Source organism: Leuresthes tenuis, unplaced genomic scaffold (genome assembly GCF_036924035.1).
Source record: "Leuresthes tenuis unplaced genomic scaffold, fLeuTen1.0.hap1 SCAF_3, whole genome shotgun sequence".
Classification (NCBI taxonomy): domain Eukaryota; kingdom Metazoa; phylum Chordata; class Actinopteri; order Atheriniformes; family Atherinopsidae; genus Leuresthes; species Leuresthes tenuis.
The window spans coordinates 38,767,136-38,778,938 of NW_027325357.1; positions in this window are offsets into that span (position 1 = coordinate 38,767,136).

The following is an 11,803-nucleotide window of genomic DNA, read 5'->3' on the forward strand; positions in this document are numbered from 1 at the left end:
ACCTGGGTGAGTAGCGGCTTAGTGAACGGCAGTGTCTTTTTCTCCCCAGAGAAGCCCATAAGCGTGATGGTATGTGATGACAGGGAACCAGATGGTACAACTTTCAATGTGGAACATGTGGCTCCAGTGTCAACCAAGAAAGGCAGATCTTTTTTCTCAATCTGAACTGACAGCATCGGTTCTGCCGTAGTGATGCTGTCTGAGAGTCTCTGTGGGGTGTGTCAATATTGACCGGACTGGTCAGAGTTCTCCCCATTGTCCCACGATGGGTACTGACCAGCGCCAGCTGCTCCCCAAGGATGCTGAGGATACATAGGAGCAGTAACAGGAGGTCCAGAGCCGCGACCCCTGCCTCTCCCAGGACGACCACTATCCACACCTTTCTGTGCTCTTGGATTATGTGGGCAGTTTCTTATCCAGTGATTAGGATCTCCGCAGAGATAACAACAACGAGTCTCCCCCGACTGTCCTCTTCCTGTACCGCCCCTTAGTCCCCGACCTCTTCCCCCAAAGCCTCCACCCCGCATTGGTCCTCCCCCATGTCTTCTCCCGCCTGATGGGGGCTGCGGTACCCATGGTGGGACCGGAAATAAATCAGGAACCTGTGGTGGCTCGGCAGCTAACATGACCTTCGCAGCTTCCCCTTTTTGTTTTTTATTTTTATCATTACATTTCTGTCTAGCTTCCGTTAACTGTAATTTTAACAGCTGAACCTGCAATTCTTTTAAGTCATCCTGTTCCTTCTGCGTATTATCTTGAGCACGGGTGAGGTGGTGTATTAAGTGTTTCTCCCAGACATGGGATTCACTACCGAGCATGTCCGGGTTATTAACCATGGCTGTTTTGACATTCTCCGGCACTCCTTCCAGTATAGCCTGTCTAAACCACTCTCTCTGAGCTCCAGCTTTCCCTGGGTGGCATCCTGTGTGTTTCAACCATAAATCCTTGCTCTGATCCACATACTCCCTGGGATTTTGTTTGGGGTCCCATCTCATCTTTGGCATTACGGTGGCGTTAGGTAGTGGATATTTTTCTCTCATTGCTTTCCCTATTTCAGTGCTATGATGCGTGAAGGGGGTGCCATCTGTCACCCTGTCTGTATGAGCGATAGTCTCAATTTCTCTCATGTCCCCACCCGTCATGCATCGTCCTGCAATAGCTCTAAAGTCTCCCAATGCCAATTTCTGTCCTGCCGTCAGAGAATCCAATTTGCTGAGCCACAAATTTCCACCCTCGGCTACAGGTGGTAGTTTCTCCACTATGGCCTGCATGTCCCCTATAGTGAATGGTCGGTACTGGTCACCTTATCCTGGTACTGCTGTTAGTGGGTACATTGTGACCGGAAGGATTGTCCCACCACGTCGGCGCTGGCTAACTCTTCTGCCTATCGTATCTGTCAGTTCCTCTGCCACCTTCATTCCTTTTTCTACACTTCTCACCAGTCCGTCCCTTTTTTGACAGAGCTCTTCTATCTCTCTCCGACATAACTCATCTAGCTCTCTCTCTTTCCTGACGGCTGAATCTTCCTCCTCTTCCCTCCATGATCCTGCCAAGCTAAAACTTACTGGTACTTCTTGTCTTTCACCTTCCCACTGTCCCTTTCCTTGAAAAGAAGCTGTCCCTGCTGCTTCTGCTTCCTCCTCACAATCTGAAATCTCACTTCCCCTCCTGACCTGCCTCCGTGGCTGTGGTGTGACTTCTCGTTTTACCGTGGGCTGTGGAGCCTGTTCCCTTGCCCGTCTCTGCGAGAATGGGTCTGGGGGCGCCGAGAGGTTATCACCTGTGAAGGGGTTATAAGAGGATTTGGACGTCGTCCCTGTCCTTACTGAAGTCTCAGAGATTGATGCTGTAGGAGTGGCTGCACCTGCTTCAGTCACACTGTCACTTACAAGTGTCTCTTCTGAGGCTCCAACCTGAAGTGTACCACTAGTCACATATAGTGTGGGATATAACCCTGGTGTCGGTGCAGCAGGCGGTGCATATGGAGGTGGGCATGTAGGAGTGTCAGGTGCAGTTACCATTTGTTTGCCTCCTGGTTTTCCTGCGTTCTCATGGAGATGTCTCACACTTTGCCAGAAGACCGCCAGCTCAGACCAGCCCCGTCGTCGCTCCTCCTGCTCTTTCGCCTCCTTTTTTAATTTCGAACGTTGCAGCACACCTGCCTTTTGTCCCTGCTCTGCCAGCTCTTCTTTCCTCCTTTTCCCACAACCAGGCCCCTAACGGACCGGGGTCTGACATTTTCTTGCCCTTATATCTCACCAATTGTTCCACTTGTCCCTTTATGTCGGCTAATTTCCTGTCCCTACCCTTTTTAGGTAACACTGCCCCTGCTGCTTTTAACGTATTCTCTAACTGCAGCTCGAGGGGCCTCCAGGCACCCATACCTGGGCCCCATCCCCCATCATCTATTTCCCTGTCAAACTCTCCCTCCATTTTACTTCTCTTTTTCTAAATTCTGAGGCCAGCCGGTTTGTATGACGTACGTCCGAGCAACAGGCCTTGTAAGGTGATGATTTATTAACGGCCAGTCAGTTAGTGTGGCATAACACCCGAGCAACTGACCCTTTTGACAAACCAAGCCACTTGTGTTAACACCGCTAGGTTTCAATGGCTCAGACAGATTACGTTATCACCGTTAGGTTTCCTCTGTCTGATTGTCGAGTTTGTCAAGACACCGTTTTATGTACCCATTCACCTTTAGACACCTCAGAATTTTATTCTTCCCACAGCCCGCTTCTCCTTATTTCTCTCAAACAAATACAAAACACACAAAGCACGTTAAAATCTTCACAAACTTTTTCAAAATGCACTTATAGAAAAATACCTCAGGAACCCTGTTCCTGTACTCTAGTATAGGGGACTCTAGCCCCAAACAGACTTCAAGAATTTATGAGGAGTATAACCTCAAGGGACTCTAACCCAACTCCATAGAGTATACTACTTTAGGGGACTCTAACCCCAAACAGACTTCAAGAATTTATGAGGAGTATAACCTCAAGGGACTCTAACCCAACTCCGTAGAGTATACTACTTTAGGGGACTCTAACCCCAGGGACTCAAACCCAGTAGAATTCGGGGTGTCTTCACCTCCCCGGGACTCTAACCCAGCAGCCTCTCAGGCTTCCGGTTCCTCGTCAGGCAACCGGTGGGGTCCGCCACGACCAAAGACAGTCTGTTTTATCCTCTTTTATATTCACTTTTCTCTTATAATTTCACGCAGTTATCAACATTAACTCTTATCGTCTTTTGCTGATTCAATCACCAGTTTCAGGACAGGACACGTTGTTTTAAGATATTCAATGTGCAGAGTTTGATAAAACAGGTTCTGCTTACCTCTGTGTTAACGTGCCGGCTCGTGTCCCGTCTCTGTCACCGTGAAGGAATCTTTTATCCGAATGAACTCCGTCCTCTCCTCACCACATCCCGGACGAGCCCCCAAAATTGTTGAGGTAAACCTGTGCCTCTTTCCGAGTCCGTTGATGCAGTGAAGGAGGAAGACAGATGCGACGATATAAAAATCAACACAGTTTTATTTGCGCAGTTTGCAAAGTGCGGAGAGCAGTTCAGTACACCACATGCGAACAGCACAAAGTACGGAAAAGCTCTGTCTTTGTCTAGGAGTGTGATGTTATATACACTTGTATTCAGTCTCCTCCTTATGAGATGTGTGTGCGTCAATATCTTGTCTCTTCCTCTATGTGTGTGCGTGTGTGTGCCTGTATAAGGAGTTACTTTCAGAAGACCGTTGTGTGTGCGGTCCTAGTTTCACCACATGTTTTTCTCAGAGATATCTCCTTATAAAGCTGCTGTTCAAGCACAGAAATGAGCAAGCCGGTTATACATGATATCACCTTATACAGCTATCCTCACTCACATTGCCATACTCAAAATTCTCCAAGTGAAGTCTTTGTATCAGGAACTGTGTTTGTTTATCAATAATTTAATTTAGTTCAAGTTTAGCTTTTCTTAATTCATTCAGTATGTGTTCCTCTTTAGAGGCACTGTAGGCAACTTCTAATGATTCAATCCTGAGTTCTAATTCTGATAGTCTTGAACTTTCCCTCTTTTTCTTATTTGATGACAAAGAGATTATTTTGCCTCTCTAACTGCTTTTCTTGCTTCCCAGAGAATAAAAGCTGACATGGCAGGTCATTATTTTCTAAATATATAGACCATTCCCTTTTGAAATAATCAATAAAATCAGGGTCTTTTAGTAATGATGTATTAAATCTCCAATTTCTAGCTGGTGGTATAACTCTGTTATTCTTCAGTGTGATAAAAACTGGCGTGTGATCACTGATAGTGATGGGGCTGATTTTTGTATCTGAAATATCACTCATCAAAGAACTGCTAACCAACAAATAATGTATTCTTGAATATGAGTGGTGTTACTGGTGAGAAGAAGGTGTGTTCTCTAAGAGTGGGGTGAGGCCCCTGGTCCTGCTCACCTGAGCTCTCTCCACACCTCTCTCCTGCAGCTGATGCACCATGCCCCCTCCACAGAAACAATTTTAAAATGTAAAGCCACTTTTTCTGGGAACCACGTAGACATGATGGCCTTCTGCTCTTTGCTGGCCAGGATACTTATCCTGTTTAAAAGGAAAGATGCTTTCCCCCCAACATAATCCAACAGTGGATTAGGGAGGTCATGAGTCATGTTCAGTTAGAAAAAAATAGATATACGGTATGAGGGACCACCAGGAAATTCTATGTCATTTGGTAACCATTTATTTCTTTTGTTGAAGGCACGGCAGCTATTAACATATCTATGTAACCCAAATGTATATATGTACCTGTTTTGTTTGTTTGTTTGTTTTTCTCTCTCCGTTATGGTTTTCTTTTTTATTTACCAAGTTTGTGTATGTGTCGCTTGGGGTCCAGTGCATGTGGGCGGGGGTATTGGAAGATTTGTTTGAATGGACATGAACTAGCCTTGATTGTGAATTGTGTGAATTGTATTTCCTTTGTTTGTTATATTTGAAAAATAAAAAAATAAATACTGAGAGAAATTCAAGAAGTTCATTCAGATTTTTTAAAATTTTGTTGTTCATGCAATTGTTGAAAAAACATTCTTTAATTATTTTTCTCTTGACATCTGTAGTAAAATGCTGCAGATGATTTATCAGTCTGTGGTGGCAAGTGTGTTTCATGCAGTGGGGAACCTTCAGGGCCTTCTATGCCTTCAGAGAAGGCCTAAAAATATTCTGGACCAGAAAATAGGTGTAATAAATAAAAAGTAAAATATATATATATATTTTTTTTTATTTCTATCTAATTTATATGTATTTAATACAAAACATTTAATACTTTTTCTCTCATCTATGCTCTAAGGTTAAGTTTACTGTCAAGTTCACGTCAGCAATGAAAGAGTTAATTAAATTAAATTCAATTCAGTTTTCTTTACATAGTGCTAAACTACAACCTGTCATCTCAAGGCACTTAAATAATATAGTCCAATTCAAGCCAATTGTAATTCAATTCATTGTAATCATAATCCAATGAAACCCAATTAATTAATTTAAAAATAATCCAATTCAGTCATATAGAGCCAATTAAAAAAACAAGTATCCTGGCTAAGGAAACCAACAGATTACACCAAAACTTGTCTTTAGTCCAATCTCCCGTCCTGAGCGTGCCTGTGACAACTGTGGAAAGGAACGACTCCCTTTTAACAGGAAGAAACCTCTGGCAGAACCAGACTCAGGAAGGGTGGCCATCCGCCTCGACCAGCTGGGGTTTGAGAAGACAGAAAAGAGGTGGGAAAAACACCATGACACCATTCAAAGGATACCTGTTGGAACAGGGAAACACAAGTTAATAATATCACATGTACATAATATAATTTGAGAAATTAAACAGGGGGAAAAAGAGAGCAAAGTGAGGAAAGGTGTGACAGATGAGGCCCCCCAACAGTCTAAGCCTATAGCAGCTTAACTATGGGATGTTTCAGGATCACCTGAGCCATCCCTAACTATAAGCTTTATCAAAAAGGAAAGTTTTAAGCCTAATCTTAAAAGTGGAAAGGGTGTCTGCTTACTGGACATTTACTGGCAGCGTATTCCACAAGAGAGGGGCCTGATAACTGAAGGCTCTGCCTCCCATTCTACTTTCAGAGACTCTGGGAACAACAAGTAAACATGCAGTTTGGGAGCGATGTGCTCTGTTAGGAAAATATCTTACAATGAGATCTTTAAGATATGATGGAGCTCGGCCATTAAGAGCTTTATATGTGAGGAAAAGAATCTTAAATTCTATTCTGAATTTAACAGGGAGCCAATGAAGAGAAGCGAAAACTGGAGAAACATGATCTCTCCTGTTAGTTCTCATCAGAACTCTGGCTTCAGCATTTTGAATCAGCTGGAGGCTTTTCAGAGAATATGTGGGACAGCCCAATAATAAAGAATTACAGTAGTCCAATCTTTAAGTAACAAATGCATGGACTAGTTTCTCTGCATCACCCTGAGACAGGATGTTCTTGATTTTGGCAATATTACGAAGGTGAAAGAAGGCAGTCCTAGAAACCAGTTTTATATGTGTGTCAAATGATAAATTCTAGTCAAAAATAACTCCAAGGTTCCTCACTGTAGAACTAGAAGCCAAGGAAATACCATCTAGAGTAACTATATAACTAGACAATTTCTCCCTGAAGTGCTCAGGTCCAAAGATAACAACTTCAGTTTTGTCTGAATTTAGAGGCAGACAGTTCTGAGTCATCCAGGTCTTTGTGTCTTTAAGACATGCTTGTAGTCTGACCAATCTATTGATTTCATCTGGTTTCATGGATAAGTACAGCTGAGTATCATCAGCATAGCAATGGAAATTTATGCTATGCTGTCTAATAATGTTATCTAATGGAGGCATGTATAAAGTAAAAAGAATCGGTCCAAGCACAGAACCCTGAGGAACTCCATGACTTACTCTGGTGTGTGAGGAAGATTCTTCATTTACAAGAACAAACTGGAATCTATCAGATAAATATGACTTAAACCAGCCTAATGCAGTTCCTTTAATCCCAATAATATGTTCAAGTCTCTGTAACAAAATGCTGTGATCGATCGTATCAAATGCAGCACTGATATCCAAAAGGACAAGCACAGACACAAGTCCGCTATCAGAGGCTAAGATGAGATCATTGGTAACTTTCACCAGTGCTGTTTCTGTGCTATGATGCACTCTGAATCGTGACTGAAACTCTTCAAACAGATTATTTCTATGTAAATGATCACAAAGTTGAGCTGCAACTATTTTTTCAAGAACTTTGGACAAAAAAGGGAGATTGGATATAGGTTGATAATTAGCCAACACTTCTGAATCAAGAGTAGGTTTTTTAAGTAAAGGTTTAATTACAGCAACCTGTAAGTCTGAGGTACATATCCTGTCAACAAAGACAGATTATGGAAGTGTCAATTAAGGGGAAAACCTCCTTGAACAGTCTGGTTGGGATTGGGTCTAAAATGAAAGTTGATGTTTTAGAAGAGACTATTGCTGTTGTTAGCTCAGAGAGATCAACTGGGCAGAAGCCATGTAAATACAAATCAGGTTCTAAAGATACTTCTAAAGCTGCTGCATTTGATGATACATCAGTGATAATAATGGGAAGGATTCCATCAATCTTCTCTCTCATAGAAACAATTATTGATAAAGAATCTCATGAAATCATCACTGCTGAGAGTTAAAGGAACACATGTCTCAACAGAGCTCGCACTCTTTGTCAGCCTGGCAACAGTGCTGAAAAGAAACCTGGGATTATTCTTATTCTCTTCTATCAATGATGAATAATATACAATTCTAGCTTTACAAAGGGCTTTCATATATGTCATTAGACTATCTTTCCAGACTAACTGAGACTCTTCTAAATTAGAGGAAGGCCACTGTCTCTCCAGCTTTCTTGCAGTCTGCTTTAACGCATGCAGCTGTGAATTATACCAAGGAACCAACCTCTTCTGACTGATTACCTTCCAACATTGTCCAGTGTTGTACGCATTGAGACTATAGTGCTGACAACAAGAGAGTCAAGTATTGCTGGAGGAAAATTTAGGTAGCTGTCCTCTGTCATATCTGCAGGAGGCAGTGAAGAAAAGAATGATGAAATCAACTCTTTAAAACTGGTTACAGCATTCTCTGGTAGACACCATCTACATGTAAAATTCTTCTCACAAGCCATATAGTCAAGTAATGTAAATTCAAAAGTTATCAAAAAATGGTCAGACAAGACAGGACTTTGAGGGAACACTGTTAACTGTTCACTCTCAATGCCATAAGTCAGCACAAGATCAAGGGTATGATTTAGGCAGTGAGTAGGTCTGTGAACACTTTGAGAAATTCCAATAGTGTGTAATATAGAATTGAAGTTAATATTTAGGCTGTCATTTTCAACATCTACATGAATATTAAAGTCACCCACTACAATGACTTTATATGTACTCTGCACTAACGGGGCGGCTGTAGCTCAGGAGGAAGAGCAGTCGCCCACCAATCGGAAGGTCGGTGGTTTGACTCTGGCTTCCCTGGGCTACATGTCAAAGCGTCCTTGGGCAAGACACTGAACCCGACGTTGCCACAGAGAAGTGTGTAAGACTACAACTCTGCATCCTGGTCTCAACCCTGGGTTGTCATGTTTTTGGTTGACAGTTCATATTTCTAGAACTGAGAACCCTTCCAAAGTGGGTTGGATGCCATCTCTCCTCATCAGACCAGGTTTTCTCAAGAAAGATTGCCAGTTATCTATGCAGCCCACATTGTTTGCTGGACACCATCTAGACAACCAGCGATTGAAGGAGGACATGCAACTAAACATGTCATCACTGGTCAGATTTGACAAGAGTCCAGAGAAAACTACGGAGTCCTACATTAAAACAACATTCATTTTAGTGACCTCCTACTTGGCGTAACCGGGTGTCATTACCGCTGACGTAAATAACTATTTTACTGAATTTACGCTTATCCTTAGCCAGCAGTTTTAAATAGGAAATACATTTAAATGTTGATCGCTCTGGCCCCTGGAATACATTTGACTATGGTTGCTGTTGTCGCTAATGCCATGTATCTGACTATAGAGCTGCCAATTACCAGGGTTTTGTCTTCAGCGGGTGTGTCGCTGAGTGGGGAAAATCTTTTTGAAACATGGACAGGTTGATGGTGAACCACGGGCTTGACTTTGGGACTATGACTCCTCTTCCTGACGGTCACCCAGCCATTCTGAGGTCCTGGCTGCTCGGGATCTGCTAGGGGACGACTAATAGAGCTAGCTAGGCTAGTTGGTGCCGCACTGGCTAAAGGGGCCTGGCTCGCTATCGGGTGGTTTTCAACAGAGCCGAGCTTCCAGTTCAGATAACCTCGCCTCCAAAACTACAAAAAGACTACATTTGTTACATTTACCTTTATCACTAAAGGAGGCAGAGGAGTAACTAAACATCTGACACACGGAGCAGGTGAAAGCAGGAGATGGAGGAAGAGAACTGGTAGCCATGCTAAGCCAGAGAACCCGATACACTGCTAAAAATTGAAAAATAAATACTAAAGATCTGTAAGAGTGAGCGTTACAATTTAACAAGTATGTGATAGCGTGTAAATTATAGGGAGAAATAAGGTGATTATTAGTAGTTCAAGAGGAGCAAGAAATGTCACAGTACACACACAAGGCAACAGGAAGTGACAGGAAGTGACGTCTTACCGTAAAGTAAAGCCGCAAAGTCTTACTTAGCATTTTGCTAGACCATTCTCCATATTATGGGTTTCCCATTACTAGTGTTATAAATGGTGACAAACCTATTTATTATTAGTAATAAAACTATAATATAAATAGTGAGTAAGTAAATAAACAATATGTCGCTGAAAAAGACGACAGTCATTTTGCGCTGTTTCGACCGAGTTTCTAGATATGGGCGGGGCTAGATGTCCAGTCCTGTCAAGTCCAGGCTGCAGCCGTTAGTACTTGTAGAACTTGTTACCAGTTGCAGCAAATACAGTAAAATAAGATTGAGCAAAGAGTGATTCAGGGGTTTTCCTCTGTAAAGTTTCCCTTTCTACAGAGCATAGGAAATATGTGCCTACAAGGAACCTTACATGCAAAGTTGTTTTATGAGCTAAATAATTCTTATGCTACTTCTCGTTAATTATCTTGGAACCGCTGAGCCAATACTAATTCTATTAGCGTGTTAATGGAAGTTATCACTGAATGTTAGCATCGAGCTAGTAAACTAAACGCTAATCGTTCTTAATTTTCACTTGCTTGTAATTCTGATTTGTTTTGTTTTATGACAATGCTTTATGCCATGTCATGTAAGAGTTATGGCTTTTAACATTACTCAGCTGAGTAATAAACATTCAGACGATACCCTATAGCATCTTGCCTTGTTTTGAAGAACTGTTTACCTATAGGACAAACTGAATATCAACATTAGAGAGGGCTGTTTATACACTATATTGCCAGAAGTATTCGCTCATCTGACTTTACACGTATATGAATTTTAGTGACATCCCATTTTTAATCCATAAGGGTTACTATGAGAGAATATAAAGACATCCTTTGATCAAACAATTTTGACAGGTGACCTTTGACATAGCTCTGGTTGCTCACATCTGGTCAGGTGGCCTTTTACATCAAAGGAAGGGGGAGTTTTTGGGTTTAGCTGTAATTAAGATTGATTACAGCTAAGGTCAGGAGGTTGTGAGAAATATATTTGTTGAATGTTTAAATAAGAGAAAGGGTTACGGGTTAATAGGAAAGGTTAAGTTGTAGAAGCTGTCAGCATTTTAAGTCTCGTATGAGTACGGCTCAGGGTGCCGGAAAGTCCTCCTTTTTTGACAGCTTCAAAGACCGGTCCCTGTAAGGTAAAGATGAGAAAATAATTAGATGTGGGAGGTATTGTTTGGTATTGATGGGTTTGAGGGCCAATGAGTGGACAGGGGAGGTTTTTGGGGTAACAAATAGTTAATAATGATCCTAGTGTCTGTACAACCATGCATTGTTACTGTTTCAGTAAGAGACGGGGCATTCTGTTAGGGTTTACATCTGGCTGCATCTGATTGAATGGCTCATGGTGTGATGAGGAGCCAGGGGCCCTGTGAATGCAGTGTAGTGTCAGGAGGATTCTGGGGGGAGAAACAGGTGGGGGTTTGGGGTGATAGTGTCTTGACAATCATTTATTGTTACCTGTTCACTAAAAGACCCAGCAGCCCATAAGGTTTTCATCTGGCTGTATCAGGTTGCCTCGAGGGTCACAGGAATACAACACACAGTGACACTGAACAGAGGGTGGGGTATTTATAGCAAATAGGGGTAGGTTTAAATTACACAAAAAAGGTTTCCCTCTTAGTTTGCACTCATGGTGCATTTGGTGTTATGACAACAATCATGCTTTGTTACTGGTTCACAGACAGACCAGGTAGTTCATAAGGTTTACATCTGGTTGTATCAGGCTGACATGCCTCGAGAGTCACAGGAATATACCATGCAATGGCGGTCTCTTTTCTTACTTAGGAGGAAACAGATTCAATAATCTGTAACTAATTGTAGATGCAGCTAAGGAGAACAAATTAATTGAAATTAGCACTTCAAGAAATTTTTAAAACACTCCCTTATTTCTGTGGAGGGGACGTAAGACTATAAAAATTATGGTTCAGGCATTTACTTGGAGGACTCAACACGAGAGGGCTGGAATCATGGACTCTAGTACGCAAAAGTCTCCTTTAAATCTCTTAGGTCAGTACTTGTAATAGTAAAACCAACCTTTTTAGGACAGAAAACAAGAGTTGACATCCATACACAACCGTCCAGCAGCTCTTCGGACCTCTTTGGACT